Genomic DNA, 16559 nt, shown 5'->3' on the forward strand with positions numbered 1-16559 from the left:
TTCTCACAAGAACAGCTCAAATAGGCACTCTATGTTGCCTACCTTTTTACTAACTGGGGAAACTCCTGCAGGAAGGTTAAACAGTGCAGCCAAGTCTGCAGTAGGAGAATCATACTGAAAGAGACAATGGAAATCACACTTTTGACTGCACTTGAATATTCACTTACCCCTAGGGACCACACCTGTATAAATTAAACACGATTTAGAGCACCCCTCTTAAGAAATTGCAGAGCAATTATCATTCTTAGGTATCAGATCAACCCTACAAATGAAAATGATCAAGGTGATTTTCTCCAATCTTGTCTCTAGCACATCTTTCTTTGAAGGATACACAGTGAGTGTCCCTCCCTTTTTGACCATTTGCAGTTTAGAAAAGGGAATTTAGAGATGTGAGCAGAGATTATTCAAATGATGACAAACAAATGATAACAAGCAGCAAAGTAAGTTACTTTTTGTGAGTGAAGTAGGTCAAATGTAAGATAATTCATCCACTTCTCCCCATTTCCACTGTCACCACCCTAGTCTAAACGAGTAGAAGTGACTTATGAGCTGGAGAGCTCATGCTTTGTCTAAAGGGACAGCCACTATAAGTTTGCTGCCATCCATTGCAGAGTTGCCACACATACAGTTCATGGTGTGAGACTGCTGGGCTCTGTCCCTTAGGTCTTGGAAAATTTCCTCAGACAACCCATTCTTCCCCCAGAAGCCAGTGTGACCTTTTTCATTAATTTTTATTTACAAATACTCTATACCCACCACACCACTCCCAACCCCTTGTAACCTCCAATCTACTTTCAGTCTCTGCAAATTTGCTAATTCTAGTTATTCCATATAAGTGATAGCATATAATATGTGTCTTTATGTGCCTTATTTATTTCACTGAGCATGTTAAGATTCATCCATTCACAGTCTATGTCAGAACTTCATTCCTTCTTATGGCCAAATAATATTCCACTGGGTTTATGTACCACATTTTGTTTATTCATTCATTTGTTGGTGGAAACTTGAGTTGTTTCCACATTTTGACAATTGTGAATAATGCTGCTATGAACATTGGTGTACATATTGCCTCTGTTTTCACATTCTTTGGGTATATACCTAGGGATGGAATTTTCAGGTCATGTGGTAATTCTCTATTTAACTTTTGGAGGACCTGCCTTATTGCTTTCCACATTGCATTTTACATTCCCACAAACAATGCACTAGAGTTCTAATTTCTCCACATCCTCTCCAACACTTGTTTTTTTTTTTTTAATAAATCCATCCTTGGAGGTATGGAGTGGTATCTTGTTGTAGTTTTGATTTGTGTTTCTGTAATGGCTAATGATTTTGAGCATCTTTTCATATGTTTATTGACTATTTGTAGGACCTCTTTGGAAAAATGTCTATTCAAGCCCTTTACCCATTTTTAATTGGATTGTTTGCCTTTTGCTTTTTGCATTGTATAATTCTTAATATATTCTGGATATTAAGCCTTTATCAGATAGATGGTTTGCAATTATTTTCTCCCATTCTGTAAGTTGTCTTTTAAATTTCTTGATAATGTCCTTTGATGCACAAGAAGTTTCCAATTCTGATAAATTCAAATTTTATTTATTGTTTCTTTGATTGTTTATGTTTTTGGTGTCATATCTAAGAAGACATTACTGAGTCCCAGGTCATAAAGATTTGCCCCTGTGCTATCTTCTAAGAGTTTTATGGTTTCAGCTCTTACATTTAGGTCCTTAATCCATTTTGAGTTAGTATGTGTAAGGTGTGAGGTAAGAGTCCAACTTCTTTCTTTTGCATGTGGATATCCAACTTTCCCAACATCATTTGTTAAAGTGATTATTCTTTCCCCATTGCACGTACTTGGCACCCTTCTTGTAAATTACTTGGCTATATGAGTGTGGGTCTTTTTCCGCACTTTAAATTCTATTCCATTGGTCTACATGTCTATCCTTGTGCCAGTACCAGGCTGTTTTGATTACTGTAGCTTTGTAATAAGTTTTAAAATCAGTAAGTATAAGTCCTCCAAACTGATTCTTTTTCAGGATGGTTTTGGCTGTTTGAAGCCCCTTGCAGTTCCATACGAATTTGAAGATCAACTTTTCCATTTGTGCAAAAAAGGATGCTAGAATTTTTGTAGGGATTTCATTGAATCTGTCTATCTCTTTGGGTAATATTGACATCTTGACAATATTAAGTCTTCCAACTCATGAACATGGGATATCTTGCCACTTATTTAGGAGTGTTTTAGTTTATAGTATGCAAGTCATCCACCCCCTTAGTTATATTTATTCCTAGATGTTTTATTCTTTGAAATGCTATTGTAAATGAAACTGTTTTCTTAATTTCCTCTTTGGATTGCTCATTGCTAGTGTACAGAAACACAACTGATTTTTGTATGTTGATCTTGTACACTGCCACTTTGCTGAACTCATTTATTACCTCCAATAGTTTTACTGTGTATTACTTTTGATTTTCCATGTATAAGATCATGTCATCTGCAAATAAAGATGGTTTATTTCTTCCTTTCCAATTTGGATAGTTTTAATTTCTTTTTTTGTCTAATTGCTCTGGCAAGAATTTCTAGTACAATATTGTTAGCAGGGATGAAAGCAGGCATCCTTATTTATTCCTGATCCTAGGGGGAAAGATTTCAGTCTTTCACTGTTGATTTCTATGGCAGTTGTGAGTTTTTCATAAATGGCTTTAGCAAGGGAGAAAGTTCCTTTCTATTCCTAATCTTCAATATTTTTATCAACAAAGAGTGCTGATTTTGTCAAATGCCTTTCTGCATCTTTTGAGATAATCATATGAGTTTTTCTCTTCATTCTATTTATGTGATGCATTACATTGATTGACTTTCATATGTTGAACCACCCTTGCATTCCTGAGATGAATCTCACTTGGCCATGGAACATAATCTTTTTAATATGCTATTGGATTTAGTTTGCTAGTATTTCGTAAAGGATTTTTGCATCTATATTCATAAGGGAAACTGGTCTTCAATTTCTTTTCTTGTGATGTCTTTATCAGGGTTTGGAATGTTGACCTCATAGAATGATTTATGAAGTGTTCCCTCCTCTTGAATTCTTTGGAAGAATCTGGTCCTGGACTTTTCCTTGAGAAGGTTTTCGATTATTGCTTAAATTTCCATATTGTTATAGATCTGTTTGTTCTGGTTTGCTAATGCTGCCATTATGCAAAATACCAGAAATGGATTGGCCTTTATAAAGGAGGTTTATTTGGTTACAAATTTACAGTATGAAGGCCTTGAAAATTTCCAAATTAAGACATCAACATGAGTGTACCTTCAGTGAAGGAAGGTCAATGGCATCCAGAAAACCTCTGTTAGCTGGGAAGGCATGTGGCTGGCATCTGCTGATCCCAGGTTGTGTTCCAGCTCATCTCTCTACTCCTGTGCATTCTTCAAAACGTTGCTCTTGGGGCATTTTGTCCTCTCTTAGCTTCTCTGGGGCAGAGTGTCAGAAAAAGTCTGCTTTCAGAGGATGTCTCCAAAATGTCTCTCAAAGCTGCAGCAGCAAGCTTCCTCTGTATGAGCTCTTATATAGGACTCCAATGATTAAATCAAGACTCACGCTGAAGGGTCAGGGCCACACCTCTATGGAAATAATCTAATCAAAGTTATTACCCACAGCTGGATGGGTCACATCTCCATGGAAACAACCTAATCTAAAGATTCCAGCCTTATCAACACTAATACATCTGTCCCCACAAGATTGCATTAAAGAACATAGCATTTTGGGGGACATAATACATCCAAACTGGCACATCGTTGATGTTTTGTATTTCTTTTTTAATCAGTCTAGGTAAATTCTGTGTGTCTAGGGATGGTTCCATTAATTTATATTACCTAATGTGTTGACATACAATCGTTCATAGTATTCTCTTATGTTCACTTTTATTTCTGTAAGATCAGTAGTGATCTCACCATTTTCATTTCTGATTTTGGTTATTTGTGTCTCTTCTCTTTTTTCTTTGTCAGTCTAGCTAAAGGTTTGTCCACTTTATTGATTTTTTTTCCCAAAGAACCAACATTTAGCTTTACTTATTCTCTTAATTGTTTTTCTATACTCTATTTCATTCATCTCCACTCTAATCATAATTATTTTCTTTCTTCTGCTAACTTTGGGTTTATGTTGTTCTTCCTTTCCTAGTTCCTTAAGAGGTGAGGTTAGGTTATTGATTTGAAATTTCTTCATTTTAACTATAAGCATGCATAGCTATAAATTTCCCTCTAAGTACTGCCTTCACTGCATCAAATAAGTTTGGGTATGTTGTGTTTTCATTTTCATTCATCTCTAAGTATTTTCCAGTCTCCCTTGTGATTTCAGCTTTAACCAATTAGTTGTTCAAGAATGTGCTATTTAATGTCCACATATTTGTAAATTTTCCAGTTTTCCTTCTGCTATGGATGTCTAGTTTCACTCCATTGCAGTCAGAGAAGTTGCTTTGTATGATATCAATATTTTAAAATTTATAGATATTTTCTTTGTGATTACCATGAGGCTTACACTTAACATCCTAAATTATTCACTTCACATTATATGGATCCCAACTTAACTTCAGTAGCCTAAACATATGTTGTTCCTGTATTTCTCCATCCCTCCACTATGTTGTTTGCATCTCAAATCACATCTTTATAATTTTGTGCTCAGTAACAAGGGTTTATGATTTTTTTTGTGCACTGGAATTTTAAGCCATGTAAGAAGTAGAAGATGGTGTTACAAATGAAAAATGCAATAATACTGGAATTGTATTTATTCATGTAGTTACCTATGCCGGAAGTCTTTATTTCTTCACACAGCTTCATGTTACTATCTAGTGTCCTTCCTTTTCAACATGAAGGACCCTGCATTTTATGTAAAGCAGGTCTAGTGGTAATGAACTCTCTCAGCTTTTACTTATCTGGAAATATCTTAATTTCTTCCTCATTTTTGAAGAACTGTTATGCAGGATATATTAGTCTTAATTGACAATTTTTTCCTTCAGCACTTTAAATATATCATCCCACTGCCTCCGTGGTTTCTAATGAGACATGGATGCTAATTTTATTGAGGATTTCATGTATGTGACATGTACTTTCTCTTTTGTTATTCTCAAGATTCTCTACTTGTCTTTAGGTTCTGACAATTTTACTATAATGTGTCTTAATGTAGATCTGATATTATCCTGCTTAGAGTTCATTGAGATTCTTGTATTTGTATATTCGTATCTTTCATCATTCTAGGGAAGTTTTCTCCCTATCTTCTGCTTCTGGAACCTATGTGTATATTGTGTCCCACAGGTTCCTCAGGCTCCATTCATTTCTTATCCTTTTTTTTTTTTTTCTTTCTGCTCCTCAGACTGGATAATTTCAATCATCTTATCTTCAAGTTCATTGATCCCTTCTTCTGCTGCTCCAATCTACTGTTGAACCTGCCTATTGAATGTTTCATTTCAATTATTGTACTTTTCCAGAATTATTTGATTCCTCTTTATAATTTATATCACATTAGTGAAAGTATCTCATTTTGTTTGTATATTATTTTCCTAATTTCCTTTAGTTCTTTGTCCATGTTTTCCTTTAGTTCATTTACTCTATTTAAGAGAGTTGATATAAGATCTTTTATTATTAATTCCAGTAACTGGACTTCCTCTGGGATAGTTTCTGTTGAATACTTCACTCTTTTCCTGGAATTGGGCCATACTTTCCTCTCTCCCTGTATGTTTGTAATTTTTTGTTGAGAACTGGACACTGAGTATTATACTGTGGTCTATCTAGAAATGTAGTTCTCCCACCCATTCAGTCTTTCAAACAAAGAAAAAAGAAAGGAAAGAAAGCAAGAGAGAAAAAAAAGAGAAAAAATACAAACTAAACACCCACACAAAAGGGGAAAAAATGAAAAAACAAAAGTTGCACTGTCTCTTCAAGTCTCTCAGTAGATGCCAGTGGGAAGTCAGCTGCTGTTGAGGCAAAACCAAGGCCACCACCCACAATGGTCCCTCAGGGAGCCACCAAACCAAAAATAAACACAAAAAAGAAAGAAAATGAACCCCCCAAAAACCCCCTCTCTTAGCTTCTCCAGGGCTCTCTGCACTGTTTCTGTGTGTCCTCAATCCTCTTATAAAGGAGTCCAGTAAGGGGGTTAAGACCCACTTTGAATGGGGTAGGTCACAGCTCCATTGAAATAACCTAATCAAAATGTTTCACCCACAATAGGCCTGCTCCCATAGGAATGGATTAAAAGAAGCATGGCCTTTTCTGAGGTATGTAAGAGCTTCAAACCACCACATTCCCTATGCATGCATTATCAAGAAAATGAAAAACTGGCACACAATGTATTAGTTTTCCATTGCTGCATAACAAATACTACAAATTTAGCAGCTTAAAGCAATTCAAATTTATAATCTCAAAGTTTTATGGGCCAAGAGTACAGGCATAGGTCAGCTTGGTCATCTGCTCAGGTTCACAAAGCTGAAACCAAGGTGTCAACCATGTCTCCAATCTCATGTGAGGCTCAGAGTCCTCTTCCAAGCTCATATGGTTGTCAGAAGAATGCAGTTCCTTGTAGTTGTAGCACTGAGGTCCCTGTTTTCTTGCTAGCTGCAGCTAGGAAATCTCCTCAGCCCCAAGGGGCAGTGCTCAGGGCCTAGCCACATGGTCCTCTCACAACATGGCAGCTTACCTCTCCAAAGCCAAAAGGAAAATTCTTTATGCTTAGACTCTCTCTGACTTGAGGAAGAGCCCACTTTTATAGGCTCACCTGATCAGTCAGATCCACGCAATAATCTTCCTTTCGATTAACTCAAAGTCAACTGATTCGTAATGCAATCATGAGTGAAATCCCATTATATTCACAATCCCATGCACATTCAAGGGGAGGAAGAGGATTATCAGGGAATGGAAACTTGGGGGACATTTTAGAATTCTGCCCTATCATACACACCCTTCTAATAAGAGAATATTCCTAACTTAATGTGGAAAACAACTTTAAGCCTACATTTTCCAGGCCATTATATGCTATTGGCTTTTATACTTTCAGAAAAACTTTTAACCCATTGTTCTGGTTTGCTAATGCTACCAGAATGCAAAACACCAGAAATGGATTGGCTTTTATAAAACGGTGTTTATTTGGTTACACAGTTACAGTCTTAAGGCCATAAAGTGTCAAAGGTAATGCATTAACAATCAGGTAACTTCACTGGAAGATGGCCAATGGCATCCGGAAAACCTCTGTTAGCTGGGAAGGCACATGGCTGGCATCTGCTCTGGAGTTCTGGTTTCAAAATGGCTTTCTCCCAGGACGTTCCTCTCTAGGCTGCAGCTCCTCTTCAAAATGTCATTCTCAGTTGCTCTCCAAAAATGTCAGTGTCAGCCTCCAATGACCGTCTTCATAACGTGTCTTTCAGCTGCAGCTAGCCGTGAGCTCCTTCTGTCTGAGCTTTTATAGGGCTCCAGTGAACTAATCAAGGCCCACGCTGAATGGGCGGGGCCACACCTCCATGGAAATTATCTAATCAGAGACATCACCTACAGTTGGGTGGGTCACATCTCCATGGAAACAACCAAATCAGAAGGTTCCAATCTAATCAACACTACTATGTCTGCCCCCACAAGACTGCATCAAAGATAATGGCATTTTGGGGGACATAATACATTCAAACTGGCACACCCATTTTCTAGCTCTTCCTGCCACTTTGTACTACATGGTGCCAAGTATTTGTCTACAATGACTTAGCAATCTTGTCTACTTAAAACATAAATTAAGAGTCAGATATAAGAGAAGTAAAGATCATACTTTCTATAAATAAACAAAATGTGTTGTTAATTAACAAAATAGCTAAATTAAGAAAATATAATATAAAGTAAATGACAAGTCTGCTTAGAGCAAGTTTTTGTACTATAAAAATTATAGTTCCTGAGATCAAAGCCCTTAGAAGCTGACTTAGTCTGACTCTGATTACACTACCAGCTGTCACTAACCAACAGCTGCCTGGTGTCCACTGTCCTCACTGGCTACAAATTATCTTTGCCAAATAATATCCATTCCCAACATCTTGCATTTGAATAGTGCGTTATAAATTTTAGATCATACACATACTTTTTACTTAATTTAATCATCACAACAGTTTTTTTGTTTGTTTTTTGTTTTTTTTTTTAATTAAATTCAGTTTTATTGAAATACATTCACACACCATACAATCATCCATGATATACAATCCACTGTCCACAGTATGATAACATAGTTATGCGTTCATCACCACAATCTATCTCTGAACATTTTCCTTACATCAGAAAGAACCAGAACAAGAATAAAAATTAAAAGTGAAAAAAGAACACCAAAATCATCCCCCCATCCCACCCCATTTGTCCTTTAGTTTTTATCCCCATTTTTCTACTCATCCATACACTAGATAAAGGGGGTGTGATCCACAAGGTCTTCACAATCACACTGTCACCCCTTGTAATCTACATTATTATATAATTGTCTTCAGGAGTCCAGACTGCTGGGTTGGAGTTTGGTAGTTTCAGGTATTTACTTCTAGCTATTCCAATACATTAAAGCCTAAGAGGTGTTATCTATATAGTGCATAAGAATGTCCACCAGAGTGACCTCTCGACTCCATTTGGAATCTCTCAGCCACTGAAACTACTTCGTCTCATTTTGCATTTCCCTTTTGGTCAAGAAGATACTCTCAGTCCCACAATGCCGGGTCCGCATTCATCCCCGGGAGTCATACTCTGCGTTGCCAGGGAGATTTACATCCCTGGGAGTTGGGTCCCACGTAGGGGGGAGGGCAGCGAGTTCACCTGTTGAGATGGCTCAGTTAGATAGAGAGAGGGCCACATCTGAGCAACAAAGAGGTACTCAGGGGGAGACTCTTAGGCACCATTACATACAACTTTAGACTCTCCTTATCACAACAGTTTTTAAGGAAGAATGACATTATACCAAGTTAACAGATGAGGTTAAAGCTCTGGCCTATCACCCAAAAGCACAGCCATAACTAAAGAACAATTTTTTTTGTTCTTATTTAGTGCAATTTCATTATACCATCCCACCCACTACTTAATTTAGATTAGCAAATTTTAATTAAACTTTTCCTACTTAAAGAATACATAAACTGTTTCCTCCTGGTAAGGCTACTCCTCTCCTCCCCCTCATTATCAAGGACAGCAGTATTTAAGAATGGTCACAGAACTCCTTAAGCTTTGATACCACCCCCAGCCACCAAGAGTGGCTTAAGGGACCCTCAGAGCTTGGTACTGACAGACCTCCTCTAGCCTTAATGCTGTCCACAATGGGATTGAAAGGGGGCCCGCAGAGCTTAGTAGACTTCTAGTGAGACCATCACTCTACCACACACACACCATCCACGCAACCTCAACCAACCCTGACACTTCACCTCACCCCTGATAAGCTAAGGAACCATTCCCAAGAAGTGGGCTATAATTAGAACCGATTATCTGCCTCCCACTAAGAGTACTTGAGAACTAATCCCACCAGGCCCTATTTCCTTGTTTACCACACTCACCACAAGAAGTTTTGCCCTCCAGGTCACCCCTCGTCATAGAGATCATTACCCCATTATAGCTCTGTATATCACCGAATCTGAATCAGACTACAACCCCCAACACAATCCTTAACTCCTTCCACTGGTGACCTATGGAATTCAGGGTCTGACCACTACAAAATACCTTAGATCTTTCAATTCTTTGATGGATGTTTCTTTCACCTCCTTTATCTAATGGAAACCTGGCTCTCCCTTGAGGACAAAGTGTGCTTCCCTTGCAGCCCTCTCAAGGGACGGCTACTTTTTCTTCCACAACCTACATACAAATGCTTTCCAAACTGTGAATTGCAACCCATTAGTGGGTTGTGCAATCAATTTTGTGGGTGGTAAACAGAAAACTTTTTAAAAAATACATAACAGAAAACAAAGTATATTGCACGTAGTTAAGGTGAGTAGTGTTTTATGAAAGCTTTGTTTCAGTTATCCAAATGATGGGCATGTTGGAGCACAATGTAAAACATATTTCCTATTTTACATCATGGTGATTTTATGTATATATATATACACAGAATTTGAAAGCCACTGCCTTTACACCACCTAGGACTAGAGGTGGAGTAAGTGCTCTCTTTGTTCCTCGCTTCTGCCTCTAGTACCGTTTCCCTCCCTCTTCCCTAAAAAATGCCGGGCTCCTTTGAAGTACATGCCATGAAATCACTCCATGAACTACCCCTCCTTGTTATACTCACCTACTGTACTCCTGGTTATTCACCCTCTTTCATTAGTTACTCAAACACCAGGCTTATTGTCTCACTCTCCATAACCCATCATCATTCCTGGTGACCTCACTAGCCATGTGGATAATCCATCTCACATTCTGGGCTAGATTACACCAGTATGCACAAGTATTATCATATGGCTTGTTGAAATACTGAAATATTCTCATAGTCACTGCCAAACCCCTTGAGAGTCATCCCCCAATGCTCTGGCCTCTCAACCAGTACCCACAAGACCACTCCACAATTTAGAAACTAAAGGGAATCCCCTGGCACAGCACCTTCAGTTACCAGCATCAGTGCTGTAGGCTACGTCCATTTTGATGGGTTCATGCTTATGTGGGTACTGATGGTTAAATATTTTGAATACTATCCCTGTTAACCCCCTAGCTTCTCATTTTCTTAACTTTCTCTTGCCTTATGTGATCTTATCAACCAACAACTGCAACCCCACCCTAATCTCCATTTTAAGCACCCCACGCTGTTACCTACACCTCCAGCTGACTACTAGTCCTCCCATTCTAACCAATTCTTCTACCTCCCTAAGACCCTGAAATAAAATTCATCTTTTCATCCCTCCTTTGCACTCTCCCTCACCCCACTAAAGTCCTCTTTTCACCCATTATCCAGCTTTGTTTCCTAGGTCTTATTATCATTCATTGAATTCTTACTATGTGCTAAGTTGTTTTTTATAAGATTCTTTTATCCCTCACAATAACCCCATGAGGTAGGTAGAATGATACTCATTTTATAGATAAGGAAACACTTAAATTTGGTTCTTATTTAAATCAAAACAGAACAAGAGTTCAAAAATGAAGAGAGGACCCAAGGCCAATAAGCAAAAGATTGACTCTCTTCAAGGTCTTTTGAAGTTCTGTAGAGAACCTGGAACCTTAAATATATGGAACTTCTCCCTGAGTCCCAAGAGGAACATTGCTCTGTGCTAAGGAACTCTGTATTCCACAAACTAGAATCTGGGTGTGGGCTCATTCCATTCTGTTTTTACCTGAACTCCATCAAAAGTGCAGCTCTGGACCACCAAGGTCCCTTAGGATGACATAATTGGACCCACTGGATTATAAAAGGAATATATCACTTCCATATTTATATACTAAACGTAACAACTCCCTTTTACCTGACACAACAAAAAATCCTTGATCCACTAATCTATACTTTCTATCAATTTTCTCCATTCTGTTCTAATATTGACAGACAACCCCATCACCAATGCATTCATCCCTCAGCATACCACAGCATCTCCATTTCTGCCTTCTGGTTCTATCTACGATGCCCTTCCCAGATTTCACCTTCAAAGCTGACCTCAAAACTCTTCCACCAGAAAAACTTAAAAAGATGGAATCACCTACCTGCTACTCACTGCATATTTAATTACCCCACCTAATAACATTGTGTAGGAATTCGAACTTGTCCATATATTACTGTGAAAGGTAAGTTCCCATTATGGTGACAGGTGTACCAGATCAGAAGACTGAGATCAGGGCTCAAGTCCTAATTCTGCCTCTTGGCTCCTCTAATGCCCCTGAACCCATGCTGACATTATATTTACACCTCACAGAGTTTGTTGATTGATAGCTAAAGAAACAGCACATAATATAAAGGCATTTTACATTTTTTCTGTGGAGTTTAAGACAAAGTTCTGGCATAAAGCAGAGGTTTGTTAAATATCAATGGCCCACTATCATGCCGTTGGTTCATTTCCCAAAGAGAAGCAGAGTCTGGGCTGCCTCTAATATCTGCCAGCTCTCCCCCAAGCATCCCTTTCAAGTAAAGTTGTGGCTATACATTTGGTTGTGTTCAATTTATCATCATGTGTCAGAGGCAATGCTAAGTGTTCATTAATTCCCAAGTCCTTTTCTACATGCTTTACTTCCCAGCCATCCCTGCGGTTAAGGTGGGACCATGTGCCATGCACCTGAATTCTAACTAAGAGAATGGAGTGAAAATGATGTACACCACTACAGGGCTATCCCCTAAAATCTCCTACAAGTCCATCATGGCTCTCCTCCTTTATCTGAAGCCCACAAATTAATGATTCCAAAGCAACATGGGATATCAGAGCCTCTAGGTGGAAGGAGCCTGGTGGACTTTCCATGACTACAAGGAGCAAAGACCCCACTCCTTACCCCAACCAACTCTCTATACACTGTTACTAGTGTGAAAAATAAGCCTTTATTGTGTTAAGCTACTGAGATAGTGGTGTTGTTAACCTACCCTGATTAACACATCTTGTGTTTCATTTTACCAATTCTTCTCTTATTCAGCTTCTTTCCTGAGCTATCACCAGTAGAATAAATGAAAAGAACCCTTGGATTCAGTTCCAGGACCTAGGTAAAAATTCTGGTGCTACTTCACCCCACACATCCTATGATCTTTCCCCACCAAACCTTGCTCTGCTCCTAGAATACGCTCTATACCTTTTCCCAATTGCACATCCAATACAGACTCTTCTTTCTTCTTATAAATCTTCCCTATTCTTCTCTACCCCAAGACTCCATTATGCCTTCTCCATCTCCCATATGTGCAGAGCACATCCTTCCATTTTAGCATCTATCACATTTTATTGCAAATATTTGTTTACATGTGTTTCCACACAGACTGAGAGTCCTTGAATCCATTGACAATTCCTTTGGGACCTTTGCCTTTCTAGTCCTTAGTACAGTGTCTGGCACATAGCAGAAACTCAATAAATATGTATCAAAGCAATGATTGTCACCCATGACCTTAACTGAGTCACTTATTTTTTAAGTCTTGGTTTCTTCAATAAAATTAAGTTTTACAGAGGACTCGGGCAAGATGGCGGCATAGAGAGGAGTGGAAGCTAAGTAGTCCCCCTGGAACAACTACAAAAAACCAGAAACAACTAGTAAATAATCCAGAATAACTGCAGGGGGACAAACAAGACCATCCATTCATCATACACCAACCTGAATTGGGAGGAATGCCCGAGAACACAGCATAAAATCTGTAAGTAAAACCTGCGGAACCAGGTCAGGAGACCCCCTCCCCCATAGCCTGAGCTGCCGAGCCTCGTGGTGCCAGAGAGAAGCTCTCTCCCAGCAAGCGAATATAGCTCAGCTGAGCTCCAACTGGGGTTTTAAGTAGCGAGTGTGAACTGCTCACTACAGGTACGCATCCCCAAAAAACAGAAGCTTTGGGTGACGACTGACCTGGGAGAGCCGGAGGGTCGCCTTGGACTGGGTCTGAAGGGGACTATCTGTTTCTTTTTTTGGCTCAGTGGAGAAAGCCCCAGTCATTTTCAGTTTCCAGGGCTGTGACTCTGGGAAGGGTGGAGACAGCACAAGCAGAGAGAGAGACCATTGAAATGCTAATGACCTCCACCTGGGGGGTCTGTCTTCTCTAGGAGGAAAGGGGTGGGGCCCTTTCCATTCAGAACCAGACCCCAGAGCCTGGGGGAACACGGCCACACCTCCTCACACCAGGCAAGAATTATAGGCTAACAGGCGCCACCTGCTGGGCAGAAAAGCACAGTGACCCGAGGCATCAAAGGGTGGAGCAGTTTTCTAAGACACACCCGCAGGGAAACCAGATACTGAATATTTCTTCCCTCTGGGACCTGAGCCTATTCTGGTCTGAGAAAACCTGATTTGGATAACCAAGGAAACCATGCCTAGACAACAGAAAATTACAACCTACACTAAGAAAAACAAAGTTATGGCCCAGTCAAAGGAACAAACATACACTTCAATTGAGATACAGGAATTTAAACAACTAATGCTAAATCAATTCAAAAAGTTTAGAGAAGATATTGCAAAAGAGATAGAGGCTGTAAAGGAAGCACTGTACATGTATACGGCAGAAATCAAAAGTTCAAAAAGCCTACTAGTAGAATCTATGGAAATGAAAGGCACAACACAAGAGATGAAAGACACAATGGAAACATACAACAGCAGATCTCAAGAGGCAGAAGAAAACACTCAGGAACTGGAGAACAAAACACCTGAAAGCCTACATGCAAAGGAGCAGATGGAGAAAAGAATGAAAAAATATGAGCAACGTCTCCGGGAACTCAAGGATGAAACAAAGTACAGTAATGTACGTATCATTGGTGTCCCAGAAGGAGAAGAGAAGGGAAAGGGGGCAGAAGCAATAATAGAGGAAATAATTAATGAAAATTTCCCATCTCTTATGAAAGACATAAAATTACAGATCCAAGAAGCGCAGCGTACTCCAAACAGAAGAGATCTGAATAGGCCTACGCCAAGACACTTAATAATCAGATTATCAAAGGTCAAAGACAAAGAGAGAATCCTGAAAGCAGCAAGAGAAAAGCAATCCATTACATACAAAGGAAGCTTAATAAGACTATGTGCGGATCTCTCAGCAGAAACCATGGAGGCAAGAAGGAAGTGGTGTGATATATTTAAGATACTGAAAGAGAAAAACCACCAACCAAGAATCCTGTATCCAGCAAAGCTGTCCTTCAAATATGAGGGAGAGCTCAAAATATTTTCTGACAAACAGACAATGAGAGACTTTGTGAACAAGAAACCTGCCCTACAGGAAATACTAAAGGGAGCACTACAGGGTGATAGAAGACAGGAGTGTGTGGTTTGGAACACAATTTTGGGAGACGGTAGCACAACAATGTAAGTACACTGAACAAAGGTAACTATGAATACGGTTGAGAGAGGAAGATGGGGAGCATGTGAGACACCACAAGAAAGGAGGAAAGATAATGACTGGGACTGTGTAACTTGGTAAAATCTAGAGTATTCAACAATTGTGATAAAATGTACAAATATGTTCTTTTACAAGGGAGAGCAAACAAATGTCAACCTTGCAAGGTGTTAAAAATGGGGAGGCATTGGGGGAGGGATGCAATCAGCATAAACTAGAGACTGTAACTAATAGAATCATTGTATTATGCTTCCTTTAATGTAACAAAGGTGATATACCAAGGTGAATGCGGATAAGAGGGGGGGATAGGGGAGGCATGTTAGACACTTGACATTGGTGGTATTGTCTGATTCTTTATTCTACTTTGATTTAAGGTTATTTTTCCTTTTGCTGCTTCCTAGCTGTCATTTTTTGTTTCCTCTTTCTTTTGCCTCTCTACCTTCTTTGACTCTCCCTCCTGCCTTGTGGAAGAAATGTAGATGCTCTTGCTTAGTATGAGCAGAATGTTCAATTAGGATGAACTTAAATGTTTGGAAATGAACAGGGGTGTTGGTAGCAAGATGTGAGAATAACTAACAGCGCCGAATGGTGTGTGAATGAGGTGGAAAGGGGAAGCTCAGAGTCATATGTGTCACCAGAAGGAGAGTTGGAGGTCAAAAGATGGAAATGTATAAAACTGAATCCTATGGCGGGCAATGTCCATGATCAACTGTACAAATACTAGAAATCACTTCATGAACCAGAACAAATGTATGCAATACAATTAGAAGTTAATAATAGAGGGGCATATAGGGAAGAACTATATACCTATTACAAACTATATACTACAGTTAGTAGTATTTCAACATTTTTTCATAAACAGTAACAAACGTACTATTTCAATGCTAGGAGTCAACAATTGCGGGGGGTTGGTTAGGGATAGGGGAGGTTTAGAGTTTCCTTTTCTTTCTTTTCTTTTTTCATCTTTCACTTTATTTCTTGTCTAGAGTAATGAAAAGTTTCTAAAAATTGAACAAAAATTAAGTGTGATGGATGCACAGCTGTATGAGGGCACCCAGGGGCAAGTGATTGTACACTTTGGATCTTTGGATAATTGTATGGTATCTGAACAATCTCAATAAAAATGAAAAAAAAAATTAAAAAAAAAAAAAAAATTAAGTTTTACAGAATTGTTGTGATGCTGAAATAATGAATGTGAACGTGATTTATGTACTATATACAGATTATAAATATAAATAAGCATATAAATAATATGCTCATTCGCTGTTTGGTAGGCCCTTTGCATCTTTTCCGGGCAAATTCATCTTAGTCTTTCAAGGTGATACCATCAAATAGAAGTATATAATAGAAGTCACATATGTAATTTAAAGTTTTCTAGCAGCCAAATTAAAAAATAGTAAAAAGGAGGTGAAATTAATTTTAATTATATATGTTATTTAACCCCATATATCCAAAATATTGCTAATGAGCTTTTTTTTTTTTTTTTTTTGTCTTCTGAATCTGGTGTGCATTTCATGCTCACAGCACATCCCAATTTGAATTAGCCACATTTCAAGAGCTCAGGAAATAATGTGGCTAGTGGCTCCTGAAATGGACAGCGCAGCTGTAAGGCCTATTTCAGCT

This window comes from Choloepus didactylus, chromosome 8 (assembly GCF_015220235.1).
Source record: "Choloepus didactylus isolate mChoDid1 chromosome 8, mChoDid1.pri, whole genome shotgun sequence".
NCBI classification, from domain to species: Eukaryota; Metazoa; Chordata; class Mammalia; order Pilosa; family Megalonychidae; genus Choloepus; species Choloepus didactylus.